This window comes from Canis lupus, chromosome 8 (assembly GCF_003254725.2).
Source record: "Canis lupus dingo isolate Sandy chromosome 8, ASM325472v2, whole genome shotgun sequence".
Taxonomy (NCBI): domain Eukaryota; kingdom Metazoa; phylum Chordata; class Mammalia; order Carnivora; family Canidae; genus Canis; species Canis lupus.
Window position 1 is genome coordinate 72,272,302 of NC_064250.1, and position 12,248 is coordinate 72,284,549.

Below are 12,248 nucleotides of genomic sequence, written 5' to 3' on the forward strand. Positions count from 1 at the left end.
CTTTCTCCTTGTCTTATGTTTTCCAGGTTTTCACGTAAGAGCCTAGAGGGCCTGCGGCTGTTGGTTCAGCCCGAGCCTCGGGCACCCGCGGCCGGAAGCTGTCGCCGCTGCCCTGCAGTCAGAAGTCTATCTGGGGCCCCGCAGCCCGCAAGCCCTGCCCCTACAGGAAAGCTTACAGGGGCGGTCACGGACACATGAACGCATCATCGGGCCGGTTTGGGGAGCGAGTGTCTTCCCACCCCGGGACCATCTCGGGACACACCAACGGGGCGTCCTTCGGGTCACCTCCAGGGGAGGGCTGGGCCGCCCTCGTCTCCCTGGAGTAGCTGAGGCCCATGCGCCCAGGTGAGAGGGGTCCAGCGCCAGCCTCTCCTTCCCTCCCTGGCTGGGGCCTCTGTACCCCCCCACACACCCAGAGGCATCCGGCCGGCAGCCATCCTGGTCCCTGGGTCAGACTTGGGACCTGGCTCTCTTTCCCCTCCCTCCCCAAGACCCTGGGCCTGTGCTCACAGCCTCTGCCCCCACCCCTTCCTCCTGCATGCACGTGCTTCAGGGTAGCATCCCGCTCAGGTCTGTAGGGTAAGGCGTGGCCTTGGTGGGCCAGGGGTCCCCTCGGGGGCAGGGGTTCCCTGAGCCAATCACTGGGAATAGAGATGCTTAAATGGGTAGAGGACTCTGCAACCGGCCTTAGGATGGAGACCCAGTAATGAAGTCCGCCCTCCCCCCTCCCGGCCCTCCCACCTTCCTCCCCCCCGGCTCATGGGCTTCATACAAAGGTCCTGCAGTCCCATGTGGCCCTGACGATGAATGAGCAGCAACCTCACCTGAAGCTACCTGGTACCCAAAAGACAGGCAGTCTGGGGTCTCTCCGGCCCCCCTGAGATCCCTCAAGACCAGAAGAATCTCCCTTTCACTCCCCTCACAGGCTTCCCGTGACTCTGGGCCCTGAGCCGAGGCCTCCACCAAGCCGCCGCTGCTGCAGGCCTGTTCCCAGCACCCACTGGCCCGGCTGGGCCCTCAGGGGCTGTCTGGCTCCCCAGTGACCAGTGTGGGCTGCTGCTGTGTTTTGAGAGAGCCCACACCTGCCCTCTGGGGACGGTGCAACATGCCCCCGAGACCCTGCACCAAGCCCCCAGGTCGTCCCTCCTCCACCCCCCCAGCCCCGAGCCCCCAGCCCCCTAGGGCTCCATTTCCCTCCAGTGTGAAAAGTCCTACTGTTCCCTTTCCTGGACTTGGCCAGGCGCCCTCAGTCCCTGTCCTGGGCCTCCTCCGAGGAGAGGGCGGGTGGGGGCAGACGCAGGCCCCCTCCCGCTGGAGCTCAGTTCCTCCCTGGATGAGGCAGCGAGGCGTCCTGCCCGCCACAGGTGGGGCATCCTGGCATCCCGGAGAGCTCAGGGGTGCAGGAAACCGGGAAGGCGTCGGCAGGTATGGGCCGTAAGCCTGGCCTCTGCTCCAGCCAGACCCGCTTCTCACCCCTGGGCCCCATTCCCCCCAGTCCCTCCAGAGCTGCTGGGGTGGGCCCTCCAGCATCACAATCCCTCCTCAGCACGGGCCTGGTGGACTGGCTCGAAAGAGACCCAGCCCGGGCCTTGGCCGTCCCCAGCGGCTCTGGCGGTCATTCCCCATCCTGTGCAGCGCCTTCCGATCTGCGAGCCCTCGGGAGGGACCCACAGGACCCACAGGCTCAGCCGCTCCTCTGCGGTCTGCAGAGGGCAGCCAGGACCAGGCCCGGCCAGCTCTCAGTGACGGCCAAGGCCAGGGTCGGAGCCCTGCGTCAGCCCGGTGACCTCACGCTGCAAGTCTGGTCACAGCTACGGGATCTCTCTCTGGAAAGGTCAGCTCTGATTCGCAGCCCTCCCTGGGGATCGAGAACAAAGAGCCCGATGCTTGCTCTTCTCCCTGGGACTGTGGTGGACAGAGACCCTCGGCCAGCCCTGGCTTCTCTGCTGGTGGCTCAGGGACGGTAGGCAAGTGTCCAGTGGCTCTGAGCCCTGGTGACTCCTCTCCCCGCTGGCACGGAAGGGCCGCCCCTCGACGGGGAGGGGCTCACAGAGATGCGACCTGGAAGGCGGGGAAGCATGTGGCCGCCCACGCAGGGTCATTCTCACCTGTGAGAAGGGGCTCCTAGCACCCGTCCCGTGGTCCCTGGGAGAGCCGGGCACCATCTCACAGACAACACGGCAGGTCCCTGCGAGCAGCCCCTCACCGAGTGGGGCTCCTGTGACCCCTCGTGCCCCTGCACCTGTGAGGGGAGGCGCTCACGAGAGGCTCGGGGCTCAGGGGTTCAGGACTGGCCCAGGCACAGCCGCGGGTGGCAGGGCTGGGACCAGCCCCCTCCTCGCACACCTTCGGGGGCGGCGACCCGAGCGCGGGGTCCCGAGCGCCTCTGCACTGACAGGCGGGCCGTGGGGGGCCCCGGCCGGCGGCTCTCGCTCCGCAGTCGGCTGGCAGGCGAGCTGCTCCCGAACGAGGGCTGTGCACCAACAGCGACGACAAAACACTCAAATCGCTTCAAGCTGTTGGTTCAGAGCCGCGGAGTCCGCGGAAAACAAACAAACACAAGCTCGAGAGCGTCGTGGCGCCTCGTGGCAGCTGAAGCGAGCGATGCCGCGTGCTCGGCGGGCGAAGGGTGGGCGGCGGCGTGAGGCCGTGGGGCCCCCCCAGCACCCCCCTCCGTGGTGTGCACACAGCTGCCCCCACGCCACACCAGGCACACCCCGGACGGCTCCCTGTCACCCCCGGAACCCAGGAGCCAGGCGGGGCGGAAGCCTTGTCCCGGGTGGGGGGCAGGTCTCTCCAGCAGCCCCTAACCACGACCCAGAGGGGAGCTGGGCACCTGGCGCTGCTCTGCACCTGCCCCTGGGGCCGCCCTACCAGGTGACCACACCCGGGGGCGGGGGGGGGGGGAGCTTCACAACAGAGGTCCTAGAAGCCGCAAGTCTAACTCAGGGTGTCAGCAGGACCGAGCTCCTCCCGAGGCTGCAGGGCAGGGTCCTTCCTGCCCCTCTGGCTCCTGGGGCTGCAGCGTCCGGGGCTGTGGCCACGTCGTCCCAAGCCCTGCTTCTGTCTTCACACGGGCCCCTCTGTCTGTCTCTCCTCCAGATGTTATCTGACACCTGTCATCGGATTTGAGACCCACCCAGGGAATCCAGGGTGGTCTCCTCATCATAAGCGCTGGGGACCCGGGAGCACCAAGTCCCCCTCAGACCCTGAGGCCACGTGGTGGGAGAGCAGCGGCCTCCCCAGAGGCCAGCACAAGAGGCTGTGGGTGGGGTGGGTGCCTCCAGATGGGGCTCTCCGGAGCCCCTGGGCTCTGGTCCAGCTGTGGCCGTGGCCGAGGGCAGATGACAGGGGGCAGACACACACAGGTGGAGGGACCGGGCCGACGGGCACCCCGTGCTGCTCCTCAGGGCAGCCTTGCTACAGGGGCCACCGCCGTCACGTGGCGCCAAGCCCATGGGTCTGTGCTCCGTTGTCCCTTCCTGGTGCCTGGTTCCCACCCGCCAGCCCCCATCTCTGACAGGTGCACCACCCAACAGTGATCAGACCCAGAATGAGAGCATTTAAAGTGGGAGGGGTCCCATTGTTTTAAAATGTGGGTGTTGTAAACGACAGCCAGTGTGGAGACATTCGGGGCGACAGGGAAAGGGAGAGGAAGAGGAGGGCGCTGCCCGGCCCTGCTGAGTGTGCAGAGCCACCTGCCCGCTGGCCCTCGTGTGAACGCTCACGCCCCACAAGCAGACGTCAGCAGGGAAGGAAGGGACGCTCTGGGTCCATCCCCAGACGGGGAACAAAGTGCCCATGGACGGTGTGCACGAGCCTCACAAACAAGCTGAGTGAAGGACGCGAAGGAAAACCCACTCTGTGGGTCCACCCGAGGGACTCCCGGAGCAGGTGAGTGAACACAGAGACTGACCAGACCACTGGGTGGGTGGGGGGAGAGGGGAGGGGGAGGGACAGGAGGGGAGAAGGGGGGGAGGAGGGGAGAGGGGGAGGGAGGGGGAGGGAGGGGAAGTGGAATCATCATGGGTGGGGAGTGAACACAGAGGCTCTGACCAGACCACTGAGTGGGTAGGGGAGGGGGAGGGGAAGGGGAGGAGAAGGGAGGAGGGAGGAGGAGGAGGGATGAGAGAAAGGGAGGAGGAGGAGGAAGGGAAGGGGAGGAGGAGGGGGAGAAAGGATGATGGAGGGGGAGGAGGAGGAGGGGAGGGGAAGGAGGGATGAGGGAGGGGAAGGGGAAGAAGGGGAAGGGGTAGAGGGGGATAGTGAACTCAGGGACTCTGGCCAGACTGTGAGATGGGGGGGAGGGGGAGGAGTGGGGAGGGGAGGGGAGGGGGAAGGGGAGGGAGGAGGGAAAGTCCTCCCTGGGGAAGAGGAGGAATGAACACAGACACTCCCAGCAGACCCCAGGGTGGACGTAGGATGGGGGGGAGGGGAGGGGGGAGGGGAGGGGGGAGGGGGGTCCCCATGGGGGGCGCCAGAGGTCCCTGCTGCTCCAGGCCCCGGGCTCGAACTCCTCTTGGTCACAGGCCTCTGACCGCGCCCACCCGCGTGCACGGCCGGGCTCTAAGCAGCCCCCGGCGCAGCCGTCCATGCTCACAACCGGTGCAGAGCGTGTGTAAGTCGCGAGCCCGCAGCCCACGCAGAGGGCCGGCCGCGCAGCTTCGGGCACAGATGGAACCGCGCGCGCAAGGGACAGACGCCGTGGGCTGGCGCGGGTGGAAGGCGGGGAGCTGGCGCCTGCCTGCCGGTGGCTGCCGCGGAGTGTGGAGCCCGGCGGCCTGAGCCTGGGGCAGCGGGCTGGCCCCCAGCAGGAACCCATTTCCCACAGCCCTGGGGGGCGGGCTGGGGCGAGGCCTCCTCTCGGTCCTGTCCGATGGCCGCTGGAGCCTTCTCTAAGGGCCCTGAGGCCTTCGTGGGGCTCCACCCGCCCACCTCAGCACCTCCCCAGAGCCGCCCCCACACACCACCCCCTTGGGGGTTAGGATCCGACATAGGAATTCGGGGGGTCGTAAACATTTGGACCCTGGCGGGCGCTGTCACCACATACCCTGAGCCTGAGTCACCTGCTGGTGCTCAGGGCTGGAGCGTGGTGGGTCCGCAGGGCCGGGGAGGGCACTGTGAGCGCTTTCAGAAGCCCGGCCCCGGCCTGCACGCACTTGTGCAGACAGCGCATGCCCGGACACCTCGGGCCGTCAAGGATCTTGTGTAAAAGAGGAGGGACAGCCCGCCCAAGCGCTAAGCTCAGACAGAAAGGGTTCTACTGCTCCAGACCCCTGACCTCCTGGGGGGAAAGGGGCCCCGGGTGGGGTGAGGGGGGGCTGGAGAAATCCCAGGGGAGGTGATGGCCTGGTCAGCCGAGGAGAAGACCAGCCACGGCTGGACGTGCCTCTGAAGGCAAGGGGTGTGGGTGTGAGGAAATCGCAGAAAATAGAAATGACAACTACAGTATAAAAATAATCAGGAGAGGAGGTGCCGAGCTCAGACGGAGAAGATCTAACACGTGTGTGTGTAGACGTTTCTGGAGAAGAAAGCGGAACACGCAGGACAGGCAAAGACAGTCGGAGCGCACCGGAACACGTGCTGCCCATCCTAAAAGGAGCCCCACGGTTCCACGGGGTCAGGGGACCTCAAGGGCCCCATCGCCTACGCTCAGGTGACCTGACCACGAAGTGCGGCCCTGGGAGCCTCACCTGTCTGCAGGTGCAGGAGGCGGGCGCCCGGGTCCCCAGAACCCGGAGGCAGACGTGGAATCTGGATGGTGCGTCCAACAAACGCATTAATGTAAACTGAGGAATCCGTGACGGTGCTGAGGTCGCGTAGAGGGACAAATGTCCCCATCCCCGGGAATCCCACACAGACGTACTTAAAAGGGTCGCGCTACCTGGAGCTTCTCCTCAGGGGGCTCGGAAATCTTAGAGGCGTCTGCGAGCGAGAGCGCAAATGGTAGAGCGCACGGGAGGGAGTAGTCGGTGAACCTGGTAAAGGTGCTTGGCTCTTCCCGGTGCTGTTCTTGCCTTTACTGCTTCTGCGTGGGTTGGACGTCACTTCTGAATACAGCACCCTGAACGGAGGGGGACAGGTGCGCCAGGCTGCACAGAACTTGTAGGCCCGCCAGCGCCCCAGCTGTCCCGCGGCCGCAGGCGGCACCCCGCGGCGGAGCGCACCCTGGGACCGGCAGTGGGGTCCGCCTGGAGATGGGGGCCTGGTCCCGGCGCAGCCACGGAGCCCACGCTCCGCTCTTGGGGCACGCACAGAGCTGGGGTGCTGGAGGGGTGGGAGTCACAAAACAACTTCCAAACTGGAGACGTGTGGCTTAGGACAGCAGTGGCTCCTCTTACGGTTTCTCCCGGTTGTTCTTGGCGGGAGCTGGGTGGGGGCCACTGTCCTGGGTGGCGAGGACAGCTCAATTGCATGTCGGTTTATTTTGTGACCTTCATGCCCGTGACAGGTCATGCCCTTTCCTGTGCATCGCGACCCCGTGGCCCAGGCGATTTCCATCCGCATCCCCCGCAGTCTGACTGCGCCACGTGGAGCGCGGTCCTGCAGGGCGCTGAGCGGAGTCGGCCATCTGGAAGGGGCCGGCGGCCCGTTTTCGGCTTCCTCTCAGGTTCCTGTACCGCTCCCCCCTTTTATGAGGATATGCCTCTTCCCAAAACTAAAGGGGAGAGGGTGCGCGCCCTCACAGCCCCCCACCCCTCCACCCCCACCCCCAGTCCGAGGTCGTTGAGGCCAGGCCAGCAGGGTCCCTGCCAGCTGAGCACCTGCACTCCCGCCATGGGCGGGGTCTGCACCCACGACACTTGCATCCTGGAAGCAGTGTGTGTGGACGATCGGGTCCATCGGTGTTTCAAGTCCAAGAAAAAGGTGTTTTCCCAACACTGAATCCTAAATAGAGACCTTTACGTGGCTTCCAGTGTCCTCAGGTCCACGCAAATGGCCTTCACCAGGGCTGCCCCACTCTGCACAGCAGTGCCCACGGGCAGCGGCACGTCTTTTATGTCTTTTCCAGTAGACTGTGGTTTTTAGAAGACAAAACAGAGCACCCACCCCCCAGCCCCGTGACCCACACAGGGTATCCCTGTGACCGAAACCTTCTGTTACGGTGGGGCTGCTGCCACAATGAATGAACCGCTCCCGATGCACTAACTACAAGTCATACTTCATCCCGATTCCCTAGGCGCCCCCTGCCTTCCCCGGCCCCAGGCTCCCGTGTCACCAGAAATGTTCCAGTCTGCCTCTGGTTCCTGGCACCTCGATCCTAAAACCCGCGTAATGTCTTGGGTGGTAAGGGAGCGAGGGAAACACAGCCCATCAGTCTTACCTGAGGTGACTCTGGGGTCACTAGAGAGCTAGCTGGGCTGGGGGCTGGGGGCCCGAGGAACCAAGTGTCACCTCCAGCCTCTGACTTCTGAGAGGTGAGAGGGAATGGAGGTTGAGTCAGTCACCAAAGTCCAGTGATTTAATCGATCGTGCCCACGTGTTGGAACCTCTAAGAAAACCCTGACTAATGGGTTCAGAGAGTTTCCTGGTTCGTGAACATGTCCGTATGCCAAGGGGGTGACACGCCCCAAACTCCACGGGGACAGAAGCTGCCGCCCTTGGGGCCCACCTGCATCTGGTCCTCGGTACCTCTTTATCTGGCTGTCCGCCTGTGCCCTTTATGATAGCTTTTATCATAAACCAGTAAATGCAAGCAACTTGTTTCTCTGAATCCTGAGAACTGTTTTAGCCAACGATCAGACCCAAGGACATAGTCACGGGAATCCTTGACTTGTATCGGGTCAGAAGTGTGGGTGGCCCAGACTTGTGACTGGGGTCTGGGACTTGAACCCTCGACCTTTGGGGTCTGTGCAGAGTCTGGGTTGTTAGCGTCAGATTGGACTAAAGGGTAGGACACCCTTCGGAGCCTGCAGAGAACTGTGTAATTGGTTGGTGTGGAAAACCCTGCGCATCTGGTGCCGAAAGTGTTCTGTGTACGTAAAAAACCATCCTGGCCATGGAGAGGTTGATCTCAGACTCCTCTTGGTTCTGATGACCTCGACAATCTTGAGGATTACCGGCCAGGTATTTTGTCAGGTTTTTCCAGATTCTGCTGGGATTCGATGTCTTTCTCACAGTTGACTGGTGCTGTGGGTCTGGGAGGCAGTCACAGAGGTTGTCTCATCTCGTCCAGAGAGCACACAAGCAACATGACATGTCACCATGGGCATTGGCCTTGGTCACCAGGCTGGGGTGTGTTTGTTGGGTTTCTCCCCTGGAAGGTGACTCTTTCCCTCCCCATCTACAGTGTCCTCCGGAAGGGGGTCGCTCTGTGAAGCCCACACCTAAGGACGGGGCCGTCCCTCGAAGGGGGGAATCCTCCTTCAAAGGGGAAACATCTACATAATTATTTGGAATTCTTCTGCGCGGAGATTTGTCTCTTCTCTCCCATTTAGTTATTCAGTCATTTAAATAGGTTCAGACTCATGGATACTTATTTTATTGTTTGGAATATAACCCATTACCATTTATTTTGCTGCTCACATTCCTCCAGCTTGGGCCCCTGGGTCCCTCGTCACAGAGCATGCCCTCGTCAAGGCAGAGTTGTCTGTTTGAGCCTCCCTTCCTACAGGCTCATCCTGTGTGATTCTTGCCCTGGTCCTAGGGATCAGCCATTTCTGCAAGGAGCCCTGGTTCTTTTCACTGGAGAACAGCGGTGCTAGAAGCCAAGCGCTGGGCACTGGGTGTGCTTATCGCTCCTGGGATGGCATTGCTTCTAAGCCCCTCGGCCAACGGAAATATTGCACAACTGGGTGTGCTAATGTGCATGGCTACTTCCCTATAAATAATTCCGTATGTAGTCATTTGTATCCATGTTACGCTAAACATGAGTTCAGGCTGACATTTCTACGTCCGATCTACACCACATGGGTCATTCCTCCCGTGGCTTCTGTCTAAATTCCCACACCAGCAGTGAGAAGTCTGACTCCTGTTTGCCTGCCGACGACTTACGGCCTGTCTGCCTGTCGTCTTGCAGATTCCACTCATTTCCAAAGTTACTTAGGCCAGTGCTTTCTCTCCCATTCTCCTTCAATGAGGTTTTTTCACACATTGTACACAGCTAAATTCTCTCATCACAGCGTGTATCTGTTCCTGGGAGACTTGAGACCTAAATCATTGGTTTTTAACTGGTGTACATTAAGGGTCTCTCTGGACTGTAAAATTCTATGGGTTTTGACAAATGCATGATGTCGTATACCCATAGTTACAGGATCCTACAGAGTGGTTTGACCTCCTGTGCTCCATCTACTAACCCTTCCCTCCCCCCAAGCACCTGGCAGGCATTGACCTTTTTAGTGACCATAGTTTTCACTTTTCCAGAATGTCGTATGGTTGGAATCATAGAGTCTGCAGCCTTTCCAGACTGGTTTCTCTCACTTAGGGATAGGCAGTCAAGGTTCCTCTGTATCTTTTCATGACTTGATAGCTCATTTCTTTTCATTGCTGAATAATATTCCATTGTCTGGAATTTATCCTGTTCACCGACTGAAGGAAACCTTAATTGCCTCCAGTTTGGGGTGATGATGACAAAAACTGCCATAAACATTCAGGTGCAGGTTTGTGTGGACATACGTTTTCATATCAGTTGGATAAATACTGAGGAGTGCAATTGTTGGCTTGCATTGTAACATTATGTTTAGCTTGCAAGAAAGCACAGAACCGTCTTCCAAAGTGCCTGCACCATTTCGCATTCCCACCGGGAGTAAATGAGCGTTCTTGTTGCACCACATCCTTGCCAGCACTCAGTGTTGCCAGTTTCTTTTTTTATTTTAGCCGTTCTAATGGATGTGTAGCGGTATCTCATTGTTTTAATTTGCAATTCCATAATAAGAAATGGATCCGCTTTTTTTTGCCATCTGCATATATTCCTTGGTGAGCTGCCTGTTTAGCTCTTTTGCCCATTTTTAATTGGGATATTTGCTTGCTGGTTGCTGAGTAAGATTTCTGTATATTTTTGGACAGATTTGAGAGGCTGACTAAACAAATGGACAGGCCATATATGCCAACAGGACTCTGGCCCACAACCCGCAGCTGCCATTGTCCACAGTAGCCAGCCTGCTGCAAGCTGCGCTGGCAGGAAGTCAGACCATCATCGCCAGCAACAATCCAAGAGACCAAACTAATCCCTATAGCAATCAACCCAAAATAGCCTGGACTTTAGTTATAAATGACACATCCTTAATTTTTGTTCCCACTTTCAACTTACGACCAATCAGAGAAAGCCAAATATGCTCCCCTAAGCAACCACACGGGACGCCCACTCCCAGAGCCCAGCTTCCCAGCTTCGGTCAGCGTCTGCCTGAGTGTGCTTTCTCACAATAAACTCTTTCCACTCCTCTGCCTGCCTTTGAGTCTCAGGCAAACACGAGCAATGGTGGCCAACTCCCTTGCTACAGCAAACTTTGAACAAATAGGCTTTGCCTCTTCTCATTTGGTTTGTCATTTACTTCCACAAAGTGCTTTATGGGTTATGTGCTTTGCAAAGCTTTCTTAGTCTTCAGCTTGTCTGTTGGTTCTCTTCACTGTGTCTTTCACAGGGCATAAGCTCTGGATTTTAATGAAGTCCAATTTATGTTTTCTTTCATGGACCATGTTTCTGGTGTTTTATCTAAAAGGTCATCCCAAGTTCACTCACTCTCCTATATCCTCTTCTAGGATTTTTTAAATATTACATTTTATATTTAGGTCTATGACCCATTTTGAGCTAATTTTTGTAAAGGATGTAAGATCTGTGTCTAGATTCCATTTTTTGGGGGGGGAGATCATGTGAATGTCCTATAGTTCTACCACCATTTGTTGAAAAGACTATCCTTTTTCCATTGTACTACACTTGTGTCCCTCTGACAGATCAGCCAGTTATACTTCTGTGAGTCCATTTCTGAGATCTGTAGTCTGTTCCATTGACACATTTTACATATTGCTGTATTTCATTGCCTAATATTTTCTTGAGGATATCTGCATCTATGTTCATGAGAATTATTGGTTTATAGTTCCCTTTCCTTGCTCTATTTTTATCTGGTATTGGCATTAGGGTCATGTTGGCCCCATAGAATGAATTAGGAAGTATTCCTTCCCCCTGTTTCCACTTTCTGGGAAGAGAATTGTAGAAAATTGGTACCATTTCTTCCTTAAATGTTTGGTAGTTTCACTAGTCAAGCTACCTGGACTTGCTGCTTTTTTTTCCCCAGAAGGTTATCAATCATGGATTCAGCTTCTTTAACAGACATAAGCCTAATCAGATGATCTATACTCCTTGTGTGGATTTGGGTAGTTTGTGTCCTTTAAGGAATTGGTCCATTTCATTTAAGTTATCAAATTTGTGAGCATGGAGTCATCCACAGTATCCTTTTATTATCCTTTAATCCCCATGAGATTAGAACTGAGATCAGTCTGGCTCTGCAATCCTTAGAACAGAGACCCACCTGAGACTACCTTTCAAAGTTTGGCATGGGTTATCGGATATGCTCTGAACTTGCCTTGTTATTGAGTTTATTTCTGTCTATAGCCTCCCCATTTTGAATTAGCTTCAGTATAAGGTCAGATTCGAATCTTCCCTTCAGTTTCATCCAGATCAAGGTGCTGTACTGCCATCCCAGTGGATCTGCTTTGAACCGGAACCATCCTCAGGATTGGGGACGGCAGCAAGGAGCATGGAGATTGTGTCAATGAGGTGCTGGGGCTTGTCTGTGCCCCAACTAAGCCTGAAGGGGCCTCAAAGGAGGCTGTTCTACTTTAGTAGAGTCACTGGTAAATGATGTGGGGGTAGAAGACTAGGAGAGCACACAGCCCTCCTGATGGGGAGTGACTAAGCTTGTAGCAGTGACTCTCAAACTTGTCTGCATATTGGAGCTTAAGAAAAGTACTGATGTCCAGGCTTTGTGCCAGAGACACTCACTCAGTTGGTTTGGGGTGCAGCCCACGCTCAAATACCTTGGATAAAGGTCCAAGCACAGGCACTGACTACATCTTGGAACATTTCACCCATATATGGCACCAAATAATGGAAAGGATGGAAGGAAAGGATGTGTTGGGGCCCCTTGGGTGGTCACACCTTAGGAAGCCAAAGGGCTTCATTTGCCATGTGACAATGCTGACTTCTTCACCTGTGAAGTCATATGCTGTCACTAGGAGAGACTGGGAGAGCCTGGTGTAGAACGATCCAACCCTGTGAGGTCACTGATATAAGTTGTAACACGCTAAAGAGA

General features: G+C 57.5%; 2 long non-coding RNA genes across 2 annotated transcripts in view; one reads left to right on the top strand and one right to left on the bottom strand.

Annotated features, from left to right (window-relative positions):
- Positions 1-12,248, bottom strand: part of LOC112657457 (uncharacterized) — a 38,232-nt gene that overhangs the window by 3,374 nt on the left and 22,610 nt on the right. The gene's annotated exons all lie outside the window — the stretch shown is intronic.
- Positions 3,107-12,248, top strand: part of LOC112657458 (uncharacterized) — a 32,595-nt gene continuing 23,453 nt past the window's right edge. Inside the window, exon 1 of the long non-coding RNA XR_007412594.1 lies at positions 3,107-3,894. This is a non-coding gene — a long non-coding RNA (uncharacterized LOC112657458). The remainder of the gene's footprint in view (positions 3,895-12,248) is intronic.